Source organism: Cotesia glomerata, linkage group LG8 (genome assembly GCF_020080835.1).
Source record: "Cotesia glomerata isolate CgM1 linkage group LG8, MPM_Cglom_v2.3, whole genome shotgun sequence".
Lineage (NCBI taxonomy): Eukaryota > Metazoa > Arthropoda > Insecta > Hymenoptera > Braconidae > Cotesia > Cotesia glomerata.
In genome coordinates, this window is record NC_058165.1 from 9237106 (window position 1) to 9254780 (window position 17675).

Genomic DNA, 17675 nt, shown 5'->3' on the forward strand with positions numbered 1-17675 from the left:
TAATTACATGTAATATATTATAACTGAAGATATAAATTAATGAACCCAATGAAAAAACTCAAACAATAACGCAACAATCTCTGTTATTTTTTTCCATTATTAAATCCTCTTATATTTTTATAGTATACTGTCCATAAAAATAAATCGTCAAGTACCAAGTTGCTCCATATATATAATATTTCTATAGAACAATAGTGATAATAGTAAATTAACTTCCAGGAAAATAATTTGCCGAGTTCAATGAAATCTAATAGTGTTCGGTACACGCCTGCGTTCATTAAAAAAATATTAGTACCATTTCTTTGTTTAAACTAAAATAGCTCACAGTTTGTTTAGAATAATAAATATAAGATAGAAACATTATCACATATTGCTCACATACTTCAAATATATAATATATAGAATACGAAAAGGAAGAACAAAGATTTCGTATCAGCAGACTTTGACATTTATATCGTGTTTGTTTTTGTTTTACTGTTTCATTTTCTAGGACAGTAAGCACTAGTCATCGTTTAATCGTTTCCTCGTGTTCTAGTACGCCTGCACTGACAACGCACTCACATTTTTTTATTAGTTTATAAGCATAATAATGATAATAGACTAGATAATTAATTACTCAGCGGTCCGAAGTCCAAAATTATGTTAAATTAGTTTTTAATCCTTTTTTGCTTGTACAATCGATTTATATTTGATTTTTTTTTATTTATTTCAGGAAAATGATGAATAAGGAATATGATTTATTAGACGCTGTGATGTGGAAGTTTTTTTATGATTGAAAAATTTTTAGATGCAAAATTTGGCTCTTAAAGACAAGTATCGTTCCGATTTAGTTAAAAATTTCAGCATATTATTTTACATAATAATTTGTTCGTTTTTTTTTTTCGTTTTTCTTATAATGAATAGAATAATTAAATGGAATAAATTATGTTTATTTTTATTCTAATTATATTTTGGTCACAAAGAAATTTCTTTGTGTTTGTGTTGATAAATTAAGTGAACTACTATTGTTTATTAAGATACCGAAGTTCAGTCGTTGGAAATTTATCGACTGCACGTAACGTATAAAGAACCATACAAATATATTTTATTGAACAATGTTAAGTTATCAATGGTTGGTTGCAAAGAAATTTTTAAACTATTTTAAATATCCAATGTATGTTTGATAATAATTTTCATTTAATGAATATTTTCTAATTAATAAATTCAGTAGAAAAAGAGAGGCAAAATGGACCCTGCAACGCATAATGGGATTACATGAAAATTTTGACTTCAGCGTATTTATTTAATGAAATAGGTTTATTTTTAGGGCTTCACACGAGAGCGAGATTTTTCTCGTCTCGTCTCGGAAAAGCGAGAAGAGACGAGACGAGACGTTTTTGAAAATGTTATGGGCGATACCGAGACCACATATAGCGCAACCCGAGAGTCTCGTTCTTGGTCTCGTAAAATTTTTTTTATGAAGTTTTTATTAAAAAAATTAGAAAAAATCCACTAAGATAACAATAAATTTTACAAAGTATAAAATCTGGTGACCATCTGTGAAATAGTTTATTGTAACTTTAAAAAGAAAACTCAAAGTTGAAACTGTAATTTTTTGAGTATATGTATTAATATTTATATTCTATATCGTAGTTTGTCAATTCAGAACATCATGGCATCCTTAGCCGAGTATAATTTTTCATATTTTTACTTCAACTTGTTAACTCTTCTAATAGTTACTTATCAGTATCACTTTTCATAAATACTTATTTTTGCAGATTTTTACATTTTAGATTTGAATGATTCCTTTTAAAAGATCAATGGGTTCACTTATGTTCTCGCTTGTGTATATGTCTACACATACATGTGTGTACTATTGAGGGGTTTTTATTTACTCGAAATTTTCTACCTGGAAGATCCTCTTATTTACTACAAACATACAGTAAACTTTTCTTATATTTGACTCGTCCTTTTTCAACACCTATAGAAAACAATTAAATATAAAGAGTTTCCATTATGATCACCAATGTGATTTGTCTATATAATATTTCAAAAGAATATCCGGAGACACGACAGTGTCTCGCGCCGAGTACATGTCCAACATATGGCGAGAGACACTGTGTCTCTATTCTCTAATCATATGTCAACATAACCTCCTCATATATTTAGCTCTATATTTTTCTATTATTGCTAAGAGAATAACACTTTAGACCATTGTTAATAAGTTTCTTTTAACGAATTATGCATATATTACAAAAAATTATTGGGTTTTAACAATTATTTAATATATCTCAAGTTTGAAAATTTTTGCTTGCGCCTGTTTTCGATTCTACGAGAGATTTTACAAATTTAGGGCGAATATTGTTATTTCGAAGTTGGCACTACTTATTAACCTGTTGTTCTACCATCAGTAGTTAGTATACTAAATATACTAAACTTAGCGCTCATAAGTAGTTGGTATTTAGTTTAGAATTTTGACATACGACAGTAGGTAGAGCCGCAAAACCATTACCACTGTATTTTAAAAATCTTAACTGTAGTGATAGTTTATATGTAAGGTAAAGGACCCAGTAGTTGAGCTAATAAAATATATATGGAAATATCAAAAGAATTGTAACATATTTTGTTTTGTTTAATATTCAAAATAATACTATCAATATATAATATGTTCATTTAAAAATGAGAAATATTTGTATTTAATTTTTTTAATTACATTTTTTATGAATGACAAAGCAAATTTTCAATTATAAATAAAAAAAACTCAATTCAAGACGTTCAATAATTTTCAACTACACAAATTTTTAGCTATAAAACTAATTAAATTTGCAGTAATTAATAAAAACCATAATGCTGATCACTCGTTTATAAACCTATTAGAGATGAGAGTGCAGTTAAAATTATACGGCCCCAGCTTGTTCAAGTTTTGGGTACCACTTTGAAAATCTGGAGGTATAGTTAGACGCTAAAATTTAATATAAACATCATAGCTTATGTCTTTGCAAAAAATACGTATTTTTTAGAAAAGACTATTCATTAGGTGGTACAATGTTTTTTACTTAAAATGATGATATACCGGTTTTTTTTACTGATTGTTCGGTTTACGGTTTAGTATACGGTTAAGGTATACCTTTTTCATGAAAAAAAATAGCATCTATCGGCTAACTAAAATATAATTGTTCTGATATATAATTGAAAAAACTTACAGAAATGAATTATTGTATCATTGAATAATTATAATATGCGCATATTATTTATGATAAATATACGGATTTTGTATTTCAACAATTCTAAAATTCTGTTCAAGTACTAGTCCTATTTTTATGAGTGTTCAAGTACTGGGTACTTTACCTTACGATACAAATTATATTATCAATAGAAGCTACTAAAAAATTCAAAAACAATACAAAGATATCACATTGGTCAGTCACGCTAGTCATTCAAAGTAAAAGTATTGTAATAATTTCGTTTGTTACTAAATTATTACAAAAATTCATGAATAAAAAATTATCTGAATTATTTAAGGGGTACATATTTGGAATTTAAAAATTTTGATAAAATATGTGATTATGTCACTTAATATATTCTTGACAAAAAAAAGAGATATCCTACAAAAAACAGTTTTACTGTAAACCGTCGCGCCGAGTACACGTTCAGCTATTGTTACAAACTATAATGATTTGATTTTTACAAAAAACTATTAAATCAAAAAAAAAAAAACCAAGTACAAAAAATTTTTTAGATTAAAAAAGCGCCAAAGACAGTAAATATTAAGGAAAAAAATTTAATGTACTTGGTGTGCATCATTCGAATACTTTGATTACCCACAGTTTTTCAAATTGATATTAGTAGTGTGAATTATAATGCACACCAAGTACATTAAATTTTTTTCCTTAATATTTACTGTCTTTGGCGCTTTTTTAATCTAAAAAATTTTTTGTACTTGGTTTTTTTTTTTTTTTGATTTAATAGTTTTTTGTAAAAATCAAATCATTATAGTTTGTAACAATAGTTGAACGTGTACTCGGCGCGACGGTTTACAGTGAAACTGTTTTTTGTAGGATTAATTATTATGTTTGTTACAAATTTGCGATAATTAACGTTATTTTTCGAGAAAAATAAAATTTACTAATATAAAAACTAATCTCATTATAAATTCAGTACTTAACGGACAACTTTTATTGCCTCTATAGCGATGTTTTGAAAATTTAGTTTCTATTTGGACATCTGGAGAAATTTTTTGTTTTTTCCTGTACTTCTTGTAGTAAAGATATGAACAGTTATTGTATCCATCTGTAGGAGTATATATAATAGAACTGGTCAAATACTCAAGTTTTTAGTAACAAACTTATGTTAGATGCAAAAAAAATGTTTCAAGTATTCCGTAAAGATAAAATTTATGCTAAACTGCGTGACGAAAAATTGTTTATATTGACAATATTATGTGGATCAGAGAAATTCTCTAAAGAGTTGTTCATCAGTTTTACAAAAACTTTTGAACAGTGAAGATTTACAATTTTCCGATTTCAGATACAGTAAATTGTTAACAAGTGTGATTGTTAGTGATAATAACCCAAATAAGAGGCAAAGATCTAATGAAAGTGAAGATGAAATAAGTAAATAAGTGAATATGATATTTGTTCTTAATATTTAGAACTAAGCGAGACAAGACGAGACAACTGGTAACGAGACGAGACCGAGACTTGAACGAGACTTAATTTTTTCGGAATTTACGAGACCGAGACGAGATTTTTAGTACTCTCGCCTACTCTCGTCTCGTGTGAAACCCTAGTTTTTTTATATAAATTTAAAATCATTGGAAATATCTTGATCTAAATTTGTGTCTTTTCGAGGTTTTGTATACGTTTTATCAGTAGTTGGTTTATTATATAAGTTTTTGGATTAGTTATAAATGGTTGTAAATTTTGCACTGTATAAAATTTGATTATTTATTTATTTTTTTTTGTAAATGTTTTGTCATTATATACGTCAAATATTAATTTATATATTTAACCTTTGTGGAAATAATCCTCTGAAAAAACTCTTGAAAAATCTTTACAAGTCTGAATAAGACTTTTCGAAAATCTTCACATTCCTAACTAAGTAAAGAAAATACTAAATAAGTCTTCAAAACTCTGCAAAACTAGGAGTTATTAGGAGTTGGCAAGATTTATTCAGTTTTACAGGAAAAGAAGAGAATATTTCTTTTCAAAAAATTTACTTATCAAAATTGGAGAAAAGTGAAAATAAAACTATAAAAAAGATTTGATGCATGTTTTGTAAAAATTTTTAACTTCCCGCTAAGAAAAATTGAAAATTTTTCAAAATTCGGTAAGTTATTAATTAAATAAAATAATCGGTTTTCACATTCTTGGCGGCGATTGACGTGGTTTTTTGGGCTCTAATAATTATTTCATTTCATTAAAAACGATCCAAAAAGAAATGTCGAAGTTATGTAAAAAAAAAAAAACTTTTTTCGAAATTTTTCATTTTCAATAACTCCCGAACGAATCAACCTATTTTGACGGGACTAGTTGTAATCGACGTGGTTTTTCAAGTTTAAGAACGGATTAGTTTTTGAGATTGATCGGTGGAGCCGTTTAGAAGTTATTCCAAAAAATCCATTTTTTGAAAATTTTATTTTTAAGATTTCTCAAAATCAACCAATTAACATCGAACCAGGCCAACGACTTCAGCAACTGCAACCAATTGCAAGTTAACTATCTGACCGAGGAAGAAAAGAAAGTAATCACCCAAGCACATAATGAATACCGGCAAAAGGTGGCAAATCGTGAAGAAACTCGTGGTAATCCTGGACCTCAACCAGCCGGTGATATTGCTCCTCTGTAGTGGGACGACAAACTGGCTACAATAGCTCAGATTTGGGTCTATCAGTGTCAAAATGGTCATTCTGCTTGTGATGATACCAGTAAAAAAGAAGACGTTTTCTAGATATTAAAAACTATAATCGATTGTTCTTTTGGGCAATTTACTAACAATTGCTATTGAAATTTATTTAGCTCGCTTTACTGTCAATCAGAACATAGCATTTTCTTCAAAGAGCAACGAGTATAAAAAAAGATGTCCCCGGAATGTTTAGCCAGTGGACCGACGAGGCCAGTAATTTCGACAGTACTCGCGTAAATGACATGCCCAACCAATCGAAACCCAAAATCTTCCATTACACTCAACTACTCGAGTCGAAAAGTTTTAGCATTATTTTGAACTGCTAAAGCTGAATTAAACCTTGATTGAAGCTGACTAGACTGAATTGGACCTTTTATCAAACTGACTACACTGAATAGAGCCTTTAATCAAACTGTTCAGCCTGCTAGAGTCAATAATTTCAAACTGCTCAGCCTGCTAGCAGTTTTAAATTGAAACTGGTTTCAACCTAATCACACTGCAGTTTTAAAATGGCGTAAACATTTCAAACTATATTCAGACTGAACAGCCTTCCAAGGCATTGTAATGAAACTGAATTCAAGCTGAACAGCCTGCTAAGGTATAAAAATGAAACTGAATTCAAGCTGATAAAGCTGTAGGCTATTCAGTTTGAAAGAAGTTTCAACTTTAACCATTTTTTCAAACTGAACATCCTGGTATATAGAAAAATTTTAAGCCTTACTTGATACTGAACAGCCTGCTAAGGTATAAAAATGAAACTGAATTCAAGCTGATCAAGCTGCAGGCTATTCAGTTTGAAAGAAGTCCCAATATTAAGCATATTTTTGAACTGAATAACCTGATTTTTTAAAAAAATATCTTTGTAATGTTAAGCAGAATTACTTTTTTATTATTAATTAATGATTTTATTAATTAATTTAATTGCAAAATCGTATAGACTGCCATTAGTAGATAGGGAGTTTTATGAATTTTTTTTCTGTGGCCCGGTCGATTTGGCAATCAGGTAGAACTCAGATCGAGTATTGCTTCATGTCGCAATTATCATTAATAATCGATGATTTACCAATATTGCGACAGGTTCTTTAACTCTATTCTATTGTTGTTAATTAGCCCAAAAAATTGATAATTCTTTAGATCAATCAATCTTTTCTTTATCAGTTGAAATTCCTGCACTGACAAACCTGCAGAAAAAATAATATACCAAATCATCAGATTTAATATTAAAAAAATAGTAATAATAATAATTCCTTGGTAATAAAAAAACATCTATTCCAATAATTTTATTTTCATTTAATCATGCGCAAGTATTTGAGGAAGTTTAATGAGAGAAATTAAGTAAAATTTACAATCATTTCGTTTATTCAAGTTCTTTTGTATTTAAAGGATGAATGACATATGATTGATTATTAATGCTTATATAAATACATGGTGTTATTAGGTGGTTTACATCTATTGCTTGAACCATGTTTGTCTCTGAACATTTATAAAATATTTCATAACTATCTACTTCGAAATTATTTCCATCAATAGTGTATGGAGCAGATCTGATCAATTCTTCAATAATCGCATAATATTTAAAATTACATATGCAGTTGTTCCGTAAGCATTGACAATTTAAATATTTGATAAAACAATGTATTCGACCGATTTTTTCAGTTTCTGCATCTGAATACTTTACTACTAACGTTAAAGTCTTTAAAGCTCTTGTATATTGATCTGATATATATAATTTATTTTTTTTTAATAATCTTAAGAATTTACACATAATTACTCTATTAGTTGAAATGTTACAACTATTCAAAGCATTTATAATAATATCAGGAACCTCTTCAAGTAATTTATAAGATCCAATGCTGTACCCATCAGCACACACCTGTTCATTTACAGTTGACTGTTTTTTTTTATTAGTACAAAAATCTCTGACACTTTGATTCTCGACTAGTTCTATATCAGTTATCATTTTAATTAGATGGCTATGTCCACTAGATACTTGCGATCCTATATATTTAGTTCCGTGAATATAAAGTAATATTTCACCATTAAAATTTTCATACTCATAACAATGATGAGTCCAAAGAGGTCCATGTAATTTCACACACATTGGTAAATGTAATAATAAATGTAAATTAATGGATGAAAACTTGACACCATACAGATTTTGAAATTCACGAACAAATCGATGTAGAAAATCTTCAGCAGTTGTAATCATTAGATCTGATATTTCATCAGCACTTAGAAAAAATACGGCAACCATTATTAGTAAATAATGATTAAAGTATTGGGGTTCCATAATTTCTTCAAATACTGGTACAGAGTAATAATAAAAAAAACTTTTCAATTCAGAAGCTTTCCAATGAATTAGATCATCAGTTGTTCTAGGCATACGGTGAATGAATTTCGGTGGTTTGATCAGTTGCAAACGACTATTGATAATGTCTTTACTTTGATACAAAGAAAATGCTTCATTCTTGTATGAACTGTTAAGACATAAATTCAAAATTTTCTTAATCACACCACCATCAACCGCATGCATGCAATCAATACATATTCCACTCATGAAATCAGGCATGAGTTTAGCTAATGCTGTAGGTCCTTTTACGCCGAGTCGAGGATCATCTGGAGTAGCTTGTGAAGCAAAATCTTCACAAATTCTTGAAGTTCGTACTTGAAAGTCATTACAATACGGATAAACTTGTAAATACGAGCGAGGACCTATTTGCATAATTTCACCTTCAAAAAAGCAAACTGGGCATCCGTATTTTGAATTAAAGTTAACAAAATTTAAGCTGTCAATTTTAGCAGGTAAATCACATACTCCCATCAATAGTACACCTCTTACAGTAATTTCTTCACCTCTTGAACAGACAACTTTAATTCCACTCAGTAAACTCTCAAACACAGGTCTAAAGGCGTAGAAGAATGTATTAAAATGTGGTTTTTTATCACCATACCACAACCCTAAAAGTAGAGTATTGAAATTTTTTTTTCTTTCTTCAAACGGTAATTCATTAATAGTAAGGTAAATTGGCCAAACACTTATTTTCGATGATTTAAATACCGGTACACCATCATCATACCAGGTAAATGAAATATTGTGTGGATTCGACAAAAACCCGTTCTCTGTCCAAGCTTTATATAATTCCCCATCATATACATCGGAGATTTTATTGTTTGATCTTGGTCGATTGAATCTTTTTTGTAAAGATTCAAAAAAGTTCTCCCGCTTATACATTTGTTTTAAACTGTTGATTATTGGTAACTCTAAAAAAAAAGAACTTTTCATTTGAGGACACATATCACATAAATCATTCTCATTATTCAGTTGAGTTGCACAGGACGGACAGTAAAAATGTTTTTTGACGTTTTCTTGGTCTAAATTGAAATATTTCTTAAATTTATATAAACTATTTTTAATAAGCCCTTGACGTAAGCAGTGTATTTCTATGACTTTTATTAAATCTTCAATGCATGTCATCGATAAGTGGTGTTTTAAACACATTGCCAAAATTACTAGCATGCTCTCTTGCTTACTTATTTCAGCTCCAATATATAAAGGTAAATCATCATTGACATCATTTTGCGCTGGTCTTTCTTCGTCTTCGTGACTTGAATCTTCATCTTCTCTGATGGGTATTTCGAAAATATTATTAGCATTGTATAAATGTTGATTATGACCTTGATTATCAAATTGTGGATTATCGTTAGGATACAAATCACCTAGTAATCTAGAGAATAATAAAATAGAATTAGTAACAAATGATCGGGGTATTTACATATTTAATTGATAAAGGAAAAAAATATATCTTACTCGTTATTTTCACCATTATTTTGTTGCAGTCTTTCTAAATAGTGTTCAAAATCTGGTAAAATTTCTTGTTGATCATTATGACTAAAAAAATAAATTAACATTAATAAAAATACGATTTTATTAGCATCACAAACAACAACACAGTAATTTCAAATTCAGAATAATTAAAAAAAATTAATAAAATTCTTACATTTGTGGTAATGGTACTTCAGGTTGAAAATTTTGCACTCCAAAATTTTGTCGATTATCATTGTCATTATTATTATTATTATCATTGCCATAATTGTAATTATTATTATTATTAATATTATTATCAATAATAATATTATTATTATGTACAGCTTGGTTATGTTCAAGCTCAATATCACCATTTGCCTCCACATGAATTTCATTTATAAGAGGTCTTAACCGAGCAACATATTGACGATGGCTCGATAAATCTCTCATCGGTTTTCGAGACATCACTTAAAACTTTTCAATTTCAACGGATCAATTTTCACTTTTGATTATGACGACAAGAGAAGAAGATTAAAAAGTACACAAACTTTTTCAGTATGTTGATGTTCTAAAAACAGGTTACGAACGAAAATATGGTGAAGTCACAGTTGTTTGTCATTGTAAAGAATACTATAGTGGATTTTTTTTATTACTGACCAAGTCTACTACTTTTTTTTTTATCAACACCGATTTTTTTATTGATTTAATTTAATATTTAATTGCGGAACAAAAGTTAACAATTCAATCATTTATATTTATATAATGTAAATAAGAAAAATAATCAGACATAAAGTCGATAATACAGAAAATTAGCATTTTAAATTTTAGTAGTCTAACCACACAGCGCCACGTAAAAAAGCGCCGTTACATTCGCAGCATCAAAGGAGGGTAAGAGCAAGGAATTTTAACCTCTATATTTTATAGTTGGCGTCTCTTGAACGTAACCGAAATTATATTGAAAAATATACAACGTATTATTATCAATTTAAAGGAAATTCAATGATTGGAATTTCAATACATGTTAAATTAAATTTTTACATCGTTAATGTTATTGAAAAATTTAACAGTACATTTATTGAAGAACATTGATTGCTTTGGAAGCAGTAGTTATTTGTAACCTACAATATTGTTTTTGCGTTGTCAAGAAATACTTGTCAAAAAATGGGCCGAGGTTGAGGAAAAAAACAATACGCTAGTCTTTGGTGCATGAAGAGTAAAAAACATTTGGTGGTACCATTGTCAACTATAACAATAAAAAATAGGGAAATTGGGAAAATTTTCAATTGCCATAAAGTACCGACCAAGTTATTGGAAACATCAGGTAAGTAAACAAATTTTTCATATTATAATTGATCGTATTTTAGAAGAAAACTAATTGTTAGAAAATATTGTAAAAATTCAAAAAAAAATTTTTTCTAAAAATTGAAAAATCAAATCATTATTGCACTTACTATATTTATATTAAAATAATAACAAAAAAAAAATTTTTAAAAGTATATATAAATAAAATTTTCTCTTTATCATTATGATAAAGATAGATTATAGACACTCTATTCTACATAAATTAATTATTTTCCAGATAATGAAAAATATTTGCAACAAAAAGCAGTTGAAGAGGAAAATCTACAAATCTATCGTAGACGATGCAACAATCAGAGCTGAAAATAAAAAATTGCCAGATAATGTTTGTGATCCGAAACAAAAATCAGCTGTAATACATTCTAACAAGAGAATGATCGATGAAAGGATTGGACAACAGAGCAGTATTTTTGAATTTAAACGGATAAAGTTAGTCCCACCAGCTGAATCAAAAGTTACAGATGCTACGATAATACAAAATTATGAAAAGAATCCTTCGAGTTCAACAGTTAATTCAAATATAATCAATCCAAATGCACTAAATAATTCTATATCAAAAATACAAGAAAGCACAACACCGCATGAAAACCCCCCCGTTCAAACAGAAAATTATTCATCAGGTAACGGTCAAAATCAGACCCAGAATCAAGTTGAACAAAATACATCAACAGTAGATTTATCACAGCCCAAACATATGCGGGAACCTTTCCAAGATCCCTTCAATTTACCTAATCCAATAAATACTTCAGCTATCATTACACCAGTCGATTACACTATTAGTCAGCAACAAAATGAAATCTTACCATCAGGTTTCAATAATAATACACCTGTTGTTCAACCATCTCAATCATCACTTCCGCTTTTGAACTCTCAATTTTCAGAGACTGAACCATACGTTATGACTGTCTTTCATCCCAACAAACAAACACCAACAGTCATCAGTAACACACCGATGAATGGGCAATTAATTACTCAATGTAAGAATTTATTGGGATCAGTAAGTCAAAAGGTGGATTATATATCTACATCATCAGGTTTCAATATTGATAGTTCACAATCAAATCCAACCGGGCCATTCACACAAACTGTAGACTCTTCCTCTGACTTCAATCATACAAGAACTAGATGAAAGTTCCTTATCCACAGCAGTACAAAAAATACCTAGCACCAAAGTGCCACCTAATGCACCTCAACAAATAGCATCTTTTCCTCAAACAATAACTGCGACATCATCAGATGAACAAGCTTTACTTACTCCAACCGATACAGTTTCTAATCACGACAACTTCGAGCCTCCTTCATCTCAACAAATGCATGCGAATGAATTTAAAACTGTGCCAACTACTAAACAAAGTTCACGTCCTGGTACATCTTCAAACAATCGTACAATGAACGCTTCTGAAGCAGATGGCACACTAACTGATTCAGATAGTTCATCTGAATGAAGATTTGAACGGAGAAGGTCTTCCCGTGACAACAGAATTAGTTTCCACAATTAATCGTGGAGAGAGTAAGTTTTATTTACAAATTAATTCAAATTTAATTGCAATTAAATAATTTTTGTATACTTATAGTTACAGCCCGAGATGTTTGGATGCAAAAACAAATTTATCGGTCAATTAAGAGAGGTTATCAACGTCAACAACAAGTTGCAAGTATTGTTGATAAATCATACAAGGTAATTATTGTGAAAATTACAATTATAATAGTTGAAAAAATATTGGTGATTATTTTTCAAAAATTCATCGTCGAAATTCTATTGATTGTTTTTATAAATACATAGTTCAAAATTTTTTTTAATTTCACATAGGTACCAGAAAAATATCAACAAATTGGTGATGATAAAGTAAGTTTTTAATTACTGAAATGCAAAAACCTATATTGTTGTATATTTATTTATATTAATTTTTAAAGGTTGAAATAGCACCTGGGTGCAAATTTTTTATTTCAAAAAACTTAAAGGCTTTAATTGATTTAAAATATGAAGAAACGAATAATTGGGACACGATCGTAAAAGAAATGATGGTGGAAGTCTACGGAAATCACATGATTAATTTCTCTGCTACCGGAAGTAGGAGAAACGCTCGTCCCAAAATTAATCAAAATTTGTTTAACGGATTATTAGGTAATTAATTATTATATTCATTGAAAAAAGTGTTAAATTTAAACGTTATTACTTTGTAGGTTCTCATCTATGTTTTACAAAATATTACACAATAAATCTTGGAAACATGGACAATAATAGTAAGATGTTGAATTTTTTTTTAAAATGCATTTTTTTTAAATTTAACACATCTTACTATTATTGTCCACATTCTCAAGATTTGTTATCTAATATTTTAAACGTTATATTTGTTTCATATTTCAGCATGGATTAATCAAGGCAGGGAAAATTTGATTCCAAGAACTGCTCTTATTCAAGAAATTAACCATATCATATCAAATAAAAGAAGTTATCAGATGAAGCTGCTTAAAAAACAAAATCCTCCAAAGTAAAATTTTCCGCTTGTTATCTTTTATACATTAATAACGTTTTGTTACTTTTTGTTCTTTTTTCCGCGGTGTATTTTATAACCCATTCATTTGTTCTCATTCCATTATAATTATTTAAATAAATTGAAAGATATAATTAAAATATAATCAATCAAGTTCAATTGATATTTAACCTTATTACCCTATTATTAGTAACCTGAAATCAACCTGAAAAGCCTTAATTTCAAACTTATTTCAAGCTGATCACGCTTCTTTCATTGAGCAGTAATTCAACCTGAATAGCCTGACTTCAAGCTATTGTCGAGCTGAATAGCCTGACTTCAAGCTATTGTCAAGCTGAATAGCCTGAATTAATATGTTCACATTCAAACTGAAATTCAGCCTGCTAGTCCTGAAAAGTGAAATAAAACCACTTTTCAGTCTGAGTTCAGGCTCATTTTATAATGTATTTTAAATAGCCGCTTTTTATTTTTTTCAAACGTTGGCTAGCAGCTTATTCAGTTCAGAGTAATGCTAAAACTTTTCGACTCGGGTGGTTAGCAGCTTATTCAGTTCAGAGTAATGCTAAAACTTTTCGACTCGAGTTTTTATTTTTTTCAAACGTTGGCTAGCAGCTTATTCAGTTCAGAGTAATGCTAAAACTTTTCGACTCGGGGAGTAATGCTAAAACTTTTCGACTCGGGTTGTTCTTCTATCGATGTAATACTCGGAAAAAAGTAAACTGTAATAAATAATAGTCGATTTATAATAATAATGATCAACTGGAAAAAATTACCATTTCAAACAGTAAAATCGTAATTTTAACAATTACTTTATAATATTTATCATTTAAATGCTACAATTTATTATTTACATGAAAGAAAATACTATTCCAAACAGTAATATTCGAATATTCGCTATGTGAAAGTCGAAAATGTTAAAGTATAATAATTAAAAATTTGGACTTTGATATTTATTATTTCGTACCTAAAAAATGATCGCATGATATGTACAAAATATAAACTACAGTTACTAAATTTTTATACAAGCAACGTCAATATTCACAAATTAAAATGGTAAATTTTAAACGCAACGCTAAAAATCAAACTATAATTATTGATTTACTTGGACTGGTAAAATATATATTTTAAGAGTAGAATTTTTATGGTTTCAAATTTTAAATTCTCCGAGTATGAGACCTTCCTCTTCTCCTCATAGTATAGACTGAATATTGAAATGGCAATTTTTACTGTTTGAAACTAATTTTTTAAGATGAGAGAGTCGTTATTTATTATCTTGACAGCTACTAATCACATTTTCGATATTAAATTATAAATTGTGGCTTTTACACTTTCTACATTAAATTGAAATGACTTTCTACATTAAATTGAAATCACTGCTTGAAACTATGAAAATTAACCGGAATCCGAGTGAATTTTACAGTTTAATTTTTTCCGTGTATCTACTCGTGCACACTCAGCAGAAAAATTTATAACTTACAAAGGCTTCAACTATTATAATAAATTACCGGACAATATAAGACTAGAAAATAGATTAAAAAACTTTAAACGACTATTGAAGATCAAACGAACTTACCTGTAAGTGATGTTTGATTGTAATTATATTAGAGTCTTGTTCGAGATGATTACATTGTAGTACCGTCAGTTCTACTAATACAAGCCACAAATTTTAGATTTTAATATTTAAGTTTTCCCGGTACTGACTATCGCGCGCTCTGCCGTCACTCTTCATATAGTTTAAAGCTCCAAGTTCGGATTAATAAACGAAAATTTTACTTGCCTTCTGGGTGGGATCAATTTTTATTGATTGGAAGGGATGTAATCATCTCGAACGAGACTCTAATATAATTACAATCGAACATCACTTACAGGTAAGTTCGTTTGATTTTCAATTATATTACGAGTCTCGTTCTTCGAGATTACATTGTAGATGTTCAGAGGTTCTATTAACAACCCCAATTTTTTTTTTGTTTTTTTTTCAATTTTCTGTTTATTAAGTCTTACACAAAACTTCATCACCCTAGCCCCTGTCTTCTCCTAGCACTGATGTGACAAACAGGCTTTTTTCCCCGTCTATGGGTCTCTTATAAAATTTCGCGAACACTTTGGATCGCTCCGACCATCCTGCCGTGCTTTTGATGATCGCTAGGTCGATTTCTCTTACTTCAGCTGAAGATGTTGCTGCGTGTCTGGTACTATGAGCAGTGAACTGTTCATTGACTCCTGCTGCCAATAAACACTGTCTTATCCAGCGCCTTATAGATTGCGAAGTTGCACGGTGAAAAGGTTTTTTAAAAGTAATTAAGAGATGATCCGTTTCACCTCTGATTTTTTTTTTGTTCTTTTTATATAGCTCACAAGAATGCTTGCAACGCAAGCGGTTTTTCTGTTAACAAAAAACTGTAGTGTAAAACAAGCCTGTGGAGCCCCCACCCGCGACGTCTTGATCTGGTCCGTGATTTTAATTCTGATGCCAGTTTTGATTATGACAATATTACTGATTTTAATTAATGATAAGGTTTGGACCCTTTGAGCTGTTGCCAGAGCTAGAAGGCAAACTAATTTAAATGTAATCTCTTTTAAAGTTAATGACTCAGTTGGTCTTAATTTTTCGGCCCACTCCAACAAAACGTCTGAATTCCAAGTACTGTCGTACTTCGGCTTAGTGGGTCTTATCTTATAGACGCCCTTAAAAAATCAACAAATGTCCGGATCTTTTCCCAGATCTACATTGCTTATTAGATTTATGGCCGATCGATCAGAATTAAGAGTGCCATATGAAGCTTTCTGATGAAAACGTACCGCCAGGTATTTTAGGAGGTTCCTGACACTGACAGCCCAGGGGTCTATCTGCTCCTCCTGACAATATATCCACCAATTTTTTAGACTTGAATTATATTGGTTGATTGTAGACTTAGTTAAAGATGCGATGAAGATTTCAAAAGCTTCCTCTGGTAGTTGCTTTTTCCGGTATGCCTGCCGGATAACTTCCCTGCCACCAGGGAAAGGTGTTTGCTCAGAGGATGCTCCAGTGACCTACAGGGAGATAAAAGTAAGTTAATTGATGGTAAGAATATTAGTGGTTCTTCAGTCAGCATTGCTGTAAATACGGGGAACCAAGGTTGTGTAGGCCAGTAGGGGATCACTACAATCCCTTCCGCTCTGTCTAGCCTGATTTTCCGAAGGACTCGCATTACCATTGAGAACGGCGGAAATGCGTAGAAAAAATAGTTTCCCCAATCCATTGTGAACGCGTCTATACAAAAAGCTTCCGGGTCTCTTTTCCAAGAGCAGAATTTTTGTATCTTCGCGTTGACACGCATTGCGAAGAGATCGATCTCTAAATTATTCCACTTTCTTGCTATTTCCCCGAAGAAACTATCCCCGAGTTCCCATTCTGTATCAATGTTCGACCTTCTCGATTCCCTGTCCGCGTCGGTATTTTCTTTTGACGGAATATACGACGCGAAAATCCAAAGTTTTCTTTGCTCGCACCACTGCCAGATGGTTCTCGCTAGCCTGTTTAACTCTGGGTACTGAATGCCGCCTAGTCTATTAATGTACGCAATCGCCGTGGTATTGTCGATTCTCAACAATATTTCAGCATTTTTGTACACCTGAGCAAAACATTTTAATCCTAAGAAAGCTGCAATTAACTCTAGATGATTAATGTGCAGCTTCCTCTCTGCTTCAGACCAAAACCCTTGCGCGTTCTGTCTATTACAGTGCGCTCCCCAACCTAAGAGAGACGCATCAGAGTATATTTCCGTAACAAACCGAAAAGATCGAATTGGACAGGAAGCTGTGGGTAACTTGTTTAACTATCAAGTCAATTCATCTTTTACTGGACTATTTAACATCATTGTCTGATCAAAATCCTGCTCGTTCATTATCAACGCTAGAAATTTTTCTCTTTCAAGGATTTTTGTATAAAGCAATCCGTACGATACCCCAGGACATGCCGCGACTAAAGTACCTAAAAGACCCGTGAATTCTCTAATTTGGCAGTGATTTGCCCGTAGAAGTACCCGAATGGTCTCTGTCAGCTTACTCTTTTTATCCACAGTTAGGGATAACGACATATTTGTTGAATTAATTATAAACCTTAGATACTTGCAGCATTTTTGAGGCTCAGC

General features: G+C 30.5%; 1 long non-coding RNA gene across 1 annotated transcript; it reads left to right on the forward strand.

Moving 5' to 3' along the window:
• The first annotated feature begins 5643 nt into the window (after positions 1-5643).
• On the forward strand, positions 5644-6145 carry LOC123270812. The gene is made up of 2 exons (XR_006510705.1): positions 5644-5905; positions 5997-6145. It is a non-coding gene; the product is annotated as an uncharacterized LOC123270812 (long non-coding RNA).
• Positions 6146-17675: the final 11530 nt, after the last annotated feature.